Source organism: Amborella trichopoda, chromosome 8 (assembly GCF_054954075.1).
Source record: "Amborella trichopoda isolate Santa Cruz 75 chromosome 8, AtrichopodaSantaCruz75HAP2 v2.0, whole genome shotgun sequence".
In the NCBI taxonomy this organism is placed as follows: domain Eukaryota; kingdom Viridiplantae; phylum Streptophyta; class Magnoliopsida; order Amborellales; family Amborellaceae; genus Amborella; species Amborella trichopoda.
The window spans coordinates 36779986-36791359 of record NC_142343.1 but is presented as its reverse complement, the minus strand read 5'-3'; the positions used below and the strand labels follow the sequence as shown (position 1 = coordinate 36791359).

The 11374-nt window shown below is 33.3% G+C and overlaps 1 long non-coding RNA gene across 1 annotated transcript; it reads right to left on the bottom strand.

Moving 5' to 3' along the window:
• Positions 1-6653: 6653 nt before the first annotated feature.
• LOC148781067 (uncharacterized) lies at positions 6654-7100 on the bottom strand. Its single transcript, XR_016061549.1, has 3 exons — positions 7016-7100; positions 6854-6929; positions 6654-6764 (listed from the first exon to the last, which is right to left on the bottom strand). It is a non-coding gene; the product is annotated as an uncharacterized LOC148781067 (long non-coding RNA).
• Positions 7101-11374: the final 4274 nt, after the last annotated feature.

Below are 11374 nucleotides of genomic sequence, written 5' to 3'. Positions count from 1 at the left end.
CCATGCATTCCATATTTGCATTTTTTATTCCATTGCCTAATCACTATCTACATTAATATGGTAATTACCGATTAAATATTTCACATATTTAGATTAATATTCTTGAAATGTCTAAGGTGATAGAGTGTATAGGCCACGGTCCTTAGTACAAGACTTTAAAATTTTGAAACAATACAATGATACACCTCTTGTACATACAAAGGCACAAAGCCCTCACAAAATACAACACTCAAAACACTCTAATAAACCCTTAGCAATTTACGTACGCACCTTAAAAATATAGGAAAAATACGAAATGCTCCTCTTATAGCCGACAATTACAAAGACGGTCGATCAACTCGCAAATTTTTTTTTTTCAAAATTGCCCAAATTTGAATGTATATTTTTTCTTTATTAGGGTAATGCCCCAAGTTCTAGGGGCAGTGCTTAAAGGGCTCGAAATTAGAATTTTCGGATCGATCGTTCTCTTTTTTTTTAAAAAATTACGGTCCGAAGATGGAGATCTCGGACCACTCCCTAGACTGAGTGGAGCTCAATTTTACAGCGGTTCGAGGTCCCATCCTAGGACCACTCTTTGTTTTTTGAAAAAAAAGAGGTCGAAAATGAGAATCTTGGACCAATATTATCTCCCTAACAACCGCTGTTCCTCAAAACTGTCTTCTCTTTATAGTTTGTTTCTCATTCAAATTAAGAATAAGTTAGGCAAATAGGCAAAATAATGTGAATGTTGCCATTTAAATTTAATTAAAGATTATAGACTTATACACGCAAAGGGTCAGTATTTCTTTGGCGTTAATTTTTCTATACAGTCCGAGGTCCCCATCCTCAAACCATTGTTTTTTCTATATAAAAATAAAAAGAGAATGATCGATCCGAGGATTCTAATCTCGGACAGTCTTGGCATTTTCCCTAAAATTGAGGGCACTGCTCTACTAAAGAAAAAACTAAAAAATATATATATAATCGGTCCGAGGGGTAATTTTGAAAAAAATAATTGTGGGTTGACTAACCTTCTTTATAATTTCCAACTATAAGAGAAGCGCATTTCGTATTTTTCTTATTTTTTTATGGTCCGTACGTAAATTACTCTAAACACTTTATAGACTATTTGATATGTTTATTTTTTGGGTAAGTCAGTGAGGAAGAAAGCCCCCTACCCTATTTTTCATTAATAACGCCAAATCATGTAATAAACGAAGAGAGACAATTTCATACGTTCAAAAAACTCAATTGCAACACCTCAAGGCAGTCCCATGTCTAATTCCACTAAAAAACACACCTGCAGATTGACAACATGCAAGACGATGTGGTTATGTACAAAATTCAGTATCATACATTTTACTCATGATTATGATCAAATAGTCTGCATTCAAAATTACTATGAAACTAATTCTCCTAGTTTAGCAGACAAACAAATGCATGTAACAAAGATTTGGATAATGGAAGCCGACTTTTAAGGCTCATAGTGCCTAGATTATCTCCAATGGGCTTATATTCACTTTACAAGATTCCCACTACTGATAGCACAAGACTCTAATACAATTCAATCTAAAAGTGTGAGAAGTACTCATAATTGAACATTACTACAAAGATAATGCTCAAAATTTACTCAAAGAAGGGGGTGATACAAAATGCGAGGGAGATCTTATGCATGGAGTGAGAGAGCTTGAATTTAAGGCCAATGTGAAAAGAGATATTCAAGTATGCGGGCATAGCGAGAGATAATCAATAGTACCACACCCACACCTTAGTCACCACCTTGTGATTTTCATTCCCATCAGTAATACCACCCCACTAACGCCTTCAAAAATCTAATTCCTAATCTACTCGAAAAACGGGTAGGGGCCTATATTCCCATTGAATTACCCCAAAAAAAATGCTCACTTAAATGATAAAAAAAAACATGTTATTTTTTCTCAAAAAATATTAGAAAAACTCAGCAACAAAATGATGGGAAAATCATGTGAAAATGACGTCAAATTAAAAGGCAGTTGAACTAGGTATGAAGAATCAAATGAGTTAAGCTAAAAGAGAACAATTACCTCATTGAATTAGCTAAGAGATCAGCCATGAAAATCAATAAAAAGATTGACGTGGATGCCGATTAAATTGATTGTGAACCATTGATTAAGGTGATCTATGGAGTGAGAGATGGTTTGATTCTAACCATTCATCCTATATAAGCTACGGATGTGATAAACACCATTATCCCCATATTTCAATTTTTATTTCCAAATTTATCTCCGTTTGAATTTTCAAATTTGAATTCAAAATCAAATATTTCATCAAGACCAAATTGCCTAGGGTGTTGTGAATGGTTTTGTGAGAGAAACAAGGCAGGAGGGATGTGCCCAGTTGCTCAAATAATCTTCTCTCTAATCACAAGATATTTGATTAAGATTCTTTCTCTTTTAAAGATTTGGAATGTCTCCAATGAAGGAGTGACACATGGCAACTAATTAGATATTCTCATTTTTCCTTGTCTCTAGGTTTTCAATCAAAATTTCAAACCCTCTATCCCTCCTAAATTTCCTTGTCTCTAGGTTTTCAATCAAAATTTTAAACCCTCTACCCCTCCTAAAAAGTGGAGATACATGCCTACATGCACCACAATTGCAAAATAACGCCATATCACAAAATTCACAACTTAAAACACCTAATACACTTATCTCCATCACCTGAAAACCATCACAAAGCCCCATGTCCCATAAATGACATCACCATGAAACCATCGATATGCGGGCACATAGATCCCAAATCGTGTCACATAAGATGAGTCATGTTGGGCCCATTGGCCATTAGGCCCTACATTTGTCGAGCATGCTTGTGTATTGAATCAGGATTTCTTTAACATAATTTTCACAATCTAAGTTTTGATTTTGCAATTTTTATAAAATTCTAAAAATTATCAAAAATATTTTTTAAATTTATTTCATTATTTTAAAATGAAATAAAATAACATAAAAATATTTAGAGGAAAAGTAAGTACCTTAAGGAAATGAAATTTGATCAAGTCAAGTACTCCACTCAACGAGTCTTGAAACCCTGTCATTTTCTCAAATTAGCTCAACATGACCCGTAACTTCACAATCTATAGCAGTGGCTCATGTTTGACTCATCAAAGTCAACTAGTAGATTGTCGGACTTCTGAACATGAGGTACTCTTGTTGATCTTGACTAGAGATAACCCTCTTGCACCCCTAGCCTACTCAAACACCATGATCTTAGGTTTTGTGATACTATAGATACTATCCTCGAATTTCAGTCTGCAAAGATCCAGGATTCATATGCCTATCTTTTTGTTGAAAAATATCAGTTTTTTTTTTTTTTTTTAGAGAATCATTGTTTTCCACGTTGTTCTTTCCTCCATCTCATTCCTCTTGCCATTCATTCTTTTTAATATTAGCTTATGAGTATTTTTAAGATTTTTGAACTAAATTATGAATTATTGAATTAAGCTTAACATTTTACAAAAAAAATAGGGAGTAAAAGAAAGGGTGAATAATTCTTAGTAAAATATGAAAAATTTCATTAAAGGTTTTATGCTTCAACTGCAATTTGACTCATTTTTAAGTTTTTAAAATCATAATATTTTAATATTAAAGAATAAAATTGGTCAAAATATGACAAATTTCATTTAAGGTTTTATGCTTCAAATGTAATTTGACTCATTTTTAGGTTTTTAAAATCATAATATTTTAATATTAAAGAATAAAATTGGTCAAAATAACCATAAGTTATAAATTATTGAACATTTTACCTATGTCTTTTGACTAAGATGGGATAAAGGGTAAAAGATTGAGTAGTTTATCTGTTGTGGGTAGTTTGATAAATTTCCTTTAAAACAAATTTATACCTATTTTGATTTATTTTTTTTAATGCCTTTAAACTATGATATCTTGATATAAATTTTCAAGATATACGAAGAAAGTTATAGGGGAATTGAGACATTATTATTTTTATTTATTTTTAAATATTTATTTACACATCATGGTGAATATTGTCCTTGGCCATGCATCCTCAGCAAAGCACTTGCAAAGTGCGGAGCCTATCATATTTCCCAAGCCGCTGTGGAGAATTGAGCATAGCAATTGAAAATTAAACCCTAAATAGGGGATTGGAAAAAGATTTCTAAGGTAAATAGTCATAATATTTTAGGAATGAAATAAAATGAGAGGGACATATATTGTAGAGTGTGCACAACTTACTCCCATGAAAGCACATGTACACTCTCTCCCTTGTGTAAAATAGTTCAATCAAGATTTTTTTCAATCGGAAATTTTGGAATCCCCTTTAGACTAATGATGAGTACTTTCAGTAAAAGAGAAATTGAGTTTTGACTCTTATAAAGACTTAAATTTGACCATCCAAAAATTAGACAAGCTCTGTTCAATTTTGAAACATTATTTTTTCAATGTACACAAACACATTCTTGTCCTTTGAGGTTAATCGCTAAGGTACTCTAGCTCTTGGGTTACAATGGGGCATTTTACCAGGTTGAAGAGGTAACATCTTGGGCTTCTAGAAATACTCTTAGCTAGAGTTTTACTCAGGAGTAAATGGACGATATGCTTCCGTGTGAGCTTATTATTCATTCACTCCCACAAATAAAACCTTGTCTAACTACCAAAAAGAAAGAAAAAAAAAAAGAGTAAAATCCTATTCACTCCCACAAATAAAACCTTGTCTAACTACCAACAAAAATCCATGATTGAATTTTTTGAAAATTTGTGATTTTTTTTTTTAATCCATGATTGAATTTTTTTTTGTAATCCATGATAGAATTTTTTGAAAATTTGTGATTTTTTTTTTTTAATCCATGATCAAATTTTTTTTTGTAATCCATGATAGAATTTTTTGAAAATTTGTGATTTTTTTTTTTTAATCCATGATCGATTTTTTTGAAAATTTGTTTTTTTTTTTTTAATCCATATTATTCAAAGAGAAAATAAGAGAGATGATGATTCTGAGGCCACCCTATCCCAGCCATATTATTCACATATCAAGTCCCAACAGCAACAGTGTAGGGATGAGCACGACAGTGCAGGTGAGCATGAAGGATGGACAAGCTTCGGGGATTTTGGATTGGAAACACAACAAAACACTAACACTCAGGGATTTGGGAATAGTCAGACGCCCGCTAATATCGATGATTCGTTTTTAGATCGAATCAATGAATTGTTAAACGAATTCAATCAATGGCACCAGCGTGACCAAGAAGAACAATAACGTCGTCTATCATTTTATTTTTAGATCGTATGTTACTAATTTTATGCTTTATTGTAGTTCATGTATGTTGATATACTTATTCCATGATAATTCTATGTTTATCCTTTTATGTGATGTAAATTAAATACTGAATGGCGGTTCATGCAGGGAAAGAACATATCAATATTCGCATTTTCATTCAAAAACATGAAAATTCTTAATGGAGTACCCTCATTTCTTATTGAATTCCTAAAAAACAATATTTATAATGAATTTTAATAATTTTTTCGGATTTTTTTTAAGCTTTATTCTGACCGATTCACCCGATTCCCGATCCGGATCGCCGATTCTCCAATTCGGATTGGTTTTTTGGGTGCCCGAGCCGGGTCATCGATCCGTTTTTTAAACCATTTGGCGTAACCAATGGTTTAAAAACCGGATCGGTGACCCAGATCGGGCTTTCAAAAAACCGATCCGGATCGGCGAATCGGCGATCCGGATCGGGAATCGGGTGAATCGGTCAGAATAAAGCTTCAAAAAAATCCAAAAAAATTATTAAAATTCATTATAAATATTGCTTTTTAGGAATTCAATAAGAAATGAGGGTACTCCATTAAGAATTTTCATGTTTTTGAATGAATATGCGAATATTGATATGTTCTTTCCCTGCATGAACCGCCATTCAACATTTAATTTACATCACACAAAAGAATAAACATAGAATTATCATGGAATAAGTATATCAACATACATGGACTACAATAAAGCATAAAATTAGTAACATACGATCTAAAAAAAAAATGATAGACGACGTTGTTGTTCTTCTTGGTCACGCTGGTGCCATTGATTGAATTCGTTTGACAATTCATTGATTCGATCTAAAAAAGAATCATCGATATTAGCGGGCGTCTGACTATTCCCAAATTCCTGAGTATTAGTGTTTTGTTGTGTTTCCAATCCAAAATCCCCGAAGCTTGTCCATCCTTCATGCTCACCTGCACTGTCGTGCTCATCCCTACACTGTTGCTGTTGGGACTCGATATGTGAATAATATGGCTGGGATAGGGTGGCCTCAGAATCATCATCTCTCTCATTTTCTCTTAGACCCCCTTCCCACTCTCCCTCATTAGGTGCAATATCACCGACATATTGTGGATACATTAGCTGGCTGCTTCCTCTTTCATGCTGCTCATCACTTTCTTCAATATCTTCATCACCGATAGCCTCAAGGAACGCTCTCTTGTGCAACACTGGCTTCTCCTCTTCTACTACCCATTGGTCTGCTGTGTCTGTGACAAATATTGTGTCTAAGTCTATCGGCCCATAGTCTTAAAGCTTCCTTCTTATTTGTCGCTATCTGAGGTTTAAATTATCATGAACGTAGACTAGTTTATGAAGCTTCTCAGAAGCGAGTCGATTCCTCCTAATAGTGTGCAATCATTGGAACGTACTCCAGTTGCGCTCACAGCCAGTAGCAGAACATGTTTGGGAGAGCACCTTGATTGCTATCCTCTTTAGGTGAGGTGCATCAGTACCATATATCTCCCACCATTCAGCTGGATTAAAATGTAAAAAGCATTGTAAGGGTAAGAATAATTCATAAGATTAAATATATGAATAAACAAAATATTAGCGAGGGGATAACCTGGATCCATCATAGTTCGAGAATTTCTGGCAAGTCTAGTTCCGAAGGATCCTATAGCATCCCTATACATAGCAAGCTAAAACAAATATATTACGTTTTAGTGCATTATTCCTCACAAATATAACAACTCAATGAAGTTCTTACCCAAACATTAAATAATACCTCTTGTATTGCTGCTACTTGGTTTCGATGGCTTCTCTCCAACCTTGCAATAATGTATCTGACCCCTTCCATAATCTTGTGGGGTTGTTCAGGTGTCAAATAGAAAAATTTTGGGTTGAAGTAGTAACCTAAAAAATATATAGGTAGAAAAATGTCATTTACAATTTCATAAAAAAATGATTTAAACTAAAACATTGTAATGATATAAATATATTACCAGCATAATGAATTGGACGTCCAAATTTGGTGTTCCACCTCTTTTCTATAATCTCGATCACTTTACTAGCAAAATTACACTTCTCCCCAATAGCTGATTTCGCCCTCTCAATACCTTCATAAAGGATACCTATGGTAGCTTTCTTATCAGCATCCACCATTTTTAACACCGTGACCAAAGGGGCAGTGGCCTCTACAACACTGGAACATCGAGACCAGAACAGCCTATTTGAGATTATGTTATCCACTTTTATACCGGTACTGGACTTCGAGAGGCGGTCATTTAACCACTCTTCACAAGTAAACAATCTCTTTAATGCACCTTCAGTGATCGAATGGAGTCCACAGCTAAGTAATCGGTCGCAAAGCGGGTTATGCCAGGCCCGATTATCTCTTTTTTCTTAGAGTGTTCTCTAAACAGAAATAATATTTTAGAGTGGTTGTATATAAATCTCGACACCAACCTTGCTTCATCTAGAGTCTCCTTCACAATTTTGATCTCACCGATTTCCTCTAACATAATATCGATCATGTCCGCAGAAACACATGCACGCGCATTGTCCGTAATAAATTGGACTACATGCTTATCTCCCACCTCCTCCACTATCTGATCATATAGTCGTACGTAGAAGTTTGCATCCTTCTTCGTCCCTGATACATCTTTGCTAGACAAAAAAGCTGTACCTTTTGGGGAATAGGCCAAGCAGTTTAAAAACTCTTTTTTACTAACTTTATTCAACCAACCATCACTCATGAGAGTAATTTCTGTCCTTGGCCAACTCTGTTTATATTCTTCAATCCATTTTTTAACTTCCTCTACCTCTTCATCTAATATTGGCCCACTGAGCTCATATGCCGTCGGGGGTTTTACCCCGGGCCCGACTCTCTGGATTGCACTAATCATAGGTGGAAAATATGGGCTATTGGCTGCATCAAAGGGAATCCCTTTATCGTAGAACCATTTACCAACATATCTCCCTAACATGTTTCTTGTACCTTTAACCATGCCTTTTAGGGTCATCTGTTGTGACTTAGGCTTTGAGAGAAATGGGTCTTTACGACCATGACTTGCAATACTGGCACTCCTAGGTAACTTAGAAACAATTTCTTCAACAACTGATTCTCCTTGATACATATTGCCACCAACCCCTCCATACATATTTGAGCTGGGCCCGCCATACATGCTCGAGCTGGACCTGCCATGCATATCTGAACTAGGCCCACCATGCATATCGGAGCTAGGCCCACCATGCATGTCTGAGCTAGACCCACCAGGCATTCTAAACCCACATTCCCTCTGATATTGTTCATGTAAACTCAATCTTATGGCCATGTCCAGCTCATTATTATATTGCTCTTCTAGGTTATAATTATATTGCTCTTCTGTATCATTCCTGCTTGATGGTGTATATAAACTAGCTATCACCTCATTCATTCTATGTTTGGCAATTTTTTTACCTTTGCTAGCATTAAGAATTGCCACCATCTGTTTTTTTACATTACTAGGGACACTAGTGCATGCAGAAACTTCTCCCTTAACCCCTGCCAAGTGTTGCTTGAACCTACGTACCCCACTACTTATCACTCTTTGACAGTAATTACAAATAATTTTGTCTTTCTTGTTGGGATCAAGTCTGACCCCATGTTGTCATGCAAGGTCTTCTGTAGATCTTGACATGATTCAACTGTTTTAAGACGTAAAAAGTTTAAATTAACCTGATAGTTCAAAAAGAAAAATAATTACCATATGTAGTGATAATATGTTGCGGTAGTTCATGTAGTCATATTCGTTGTTATTTGTTATTGCAAAATACCTTTTTTGACAATAATATTTTCGTACATATCAATTACAAACATTTAGAATAATACAAAATGCAAGCTCCAAACATGGCTACAACTCAATTATCAAGAACATACATTTTTTGCATTAAAAAATTAATAATAAAAACAATTCTTCAAAGAGCAGGCTAACATCAGTCATTCCAACTAAAAAATCCATGAACAACAGATAAAAAAAATACAGTTTTGTATTAAAAATATAATAACATGCATTTTTTTGCATAAATAATCCATCAACATACAATTTTTTCAACAAAAACTTTAACAATAAAAATTTAAAATATGGTTTAATACCTCATGATAATTAAAACCTTGTCACGATTTTCACATCTTTTCGGAAAATCATCATTTTTCAAAAAATTCGATCATGAAAAAAAAAGAAAAAAAATTACAGCAAACTCAAACAATAAAAATTAAAAATTGGGTTTAATACATCATGATAATCAAAACTTTATCACGATTTTCACATCTTTTCAAAAAATCATCATTTTTCAAAAAATTCAATCATGGATAAAAAGAAATTAAAAAAAAAAAGTACAGCAAATTTTCAAAAAATTCGATCATGGATTAAAAAAAAAATTAACAAATTTTCAAAAAGTTCAATCATGGATTAAAAAAAAAAAATCACAAATTTTCTAAAAATTCGATCATGGATTACATAAAATTCGATCGTGGATTACATAAAATTCGATCATGGATTACAAAAAAATAAAAAAACATAAAAAAACAAAAAATTCGATCGTGGATTACAAGAACAGAAAAAAACAATTCGATCATGGATTACAAAAAATTCAATCATGGGTTACAAAAAAAAAAAAAACAAAAAATTCGATCATGGATTACAAGTAAAAAAAACAAACATTTCGATCATGGATTACAAAAAAGTCGATCATGGATTACAGAAAATTCTATCATGGATTACAAAAAATTCGATCATGGATTACATAAAATTTGATCATGGATTACAAAAACAAAAAAACAAAAAATTCAATCGTGGATTATGAAAAAAGAAAAAAACAATTACATCATGGATAACAAAAAATTCAATCATGGATTACAAAAAACTCTATCATGGGTTACATAAAAAACAAAAAACAAAAAATTCGATCATGGATTACAAAAAAAAACAAACATTTCGATCATGGATTACAAAACATTCGATCATGGATTACAAAAAATTCTATCATGGGTTACAAAAATAAAAAATAAAAAATAAAATTTGATCATGGATTACAAGAAAAAAAAACAAACATTTCGATCATGGATTACAAAAAATTCGATCATGGATTACAAAAAATTCTATCATGGGCTACAAAAAAAAAAAAAAAAAAATTCTGTTCTTCACATAGTTGTTTTACATAAGCGATTTTAACTAAAAAATTCACCTCTAAGTGAATAAATTACATCCAATTGAGTATATTTTCTGATAAACAACGATATAAGGAATCAAAACCCTAAATTTCTAACAAATTATTTCTAAGATATCATGAAAACAAAATCAAAAGGCGAAAAAAAAAAAAAAAAAACAGCGGAATTTGGTTACGCAGACATCTCAGTGTTCATATCAAATTTCTTGCTGTAATTGACCAGGTTACGTAAAATTGAAAATTTTAAATCATACTAGACACAATAAAGATTAAAAACCCTAATTATTGAACTCATTATGTTCAAAATATGCCGTGAAATAAATCAAATGGCGGAAAAAAAAAAAAACCCAAAGTTCCTACCTGATTTTGTGAACCGAAGCCTTCAATCTCTAAAAAACTCTGTTTTTCTCAACGATTATCACAAATTAGTAACAAAATGTTTTGATTCACAGCTTTAAGATCAAAATGTATACAAATTTTTAAAGATTCATGCCCTATTTGGCATGAAATTTCAGAAAAGGCGGAAACCCTAAACACCGATTTTTTCGTGATCCAAAAACAACAAATTTGTCCACCATTTAATCCTTGAAAAAGTTGAATAAAGCTGTTTACAACCTGTAAATCAGATCACATGCCAAAAAAAACAAGAAAAATGATCAAAAAATGACAAATTTCAAAGAATCCATGAAGAACACTGTGCAACCCGTGTTCTTCACGGACTCGCCGATTCCACACAGTGAATCGGCGAGTCACTGTGTGGAATCGTCCGGTTCTCTCAAGAACCGGACGATTTCCGATTTTTCACCTATCCGGTCCCTTTTTCACGATTTTCGAGAAGAACCGGACGATTCTCGATTTTTTACCTATTCGGTCCCTTTTTCACGATTTTCGAGGTTCGACTCGGCGTTTTTTAAAACGCTGGGCGTAACTATAATCA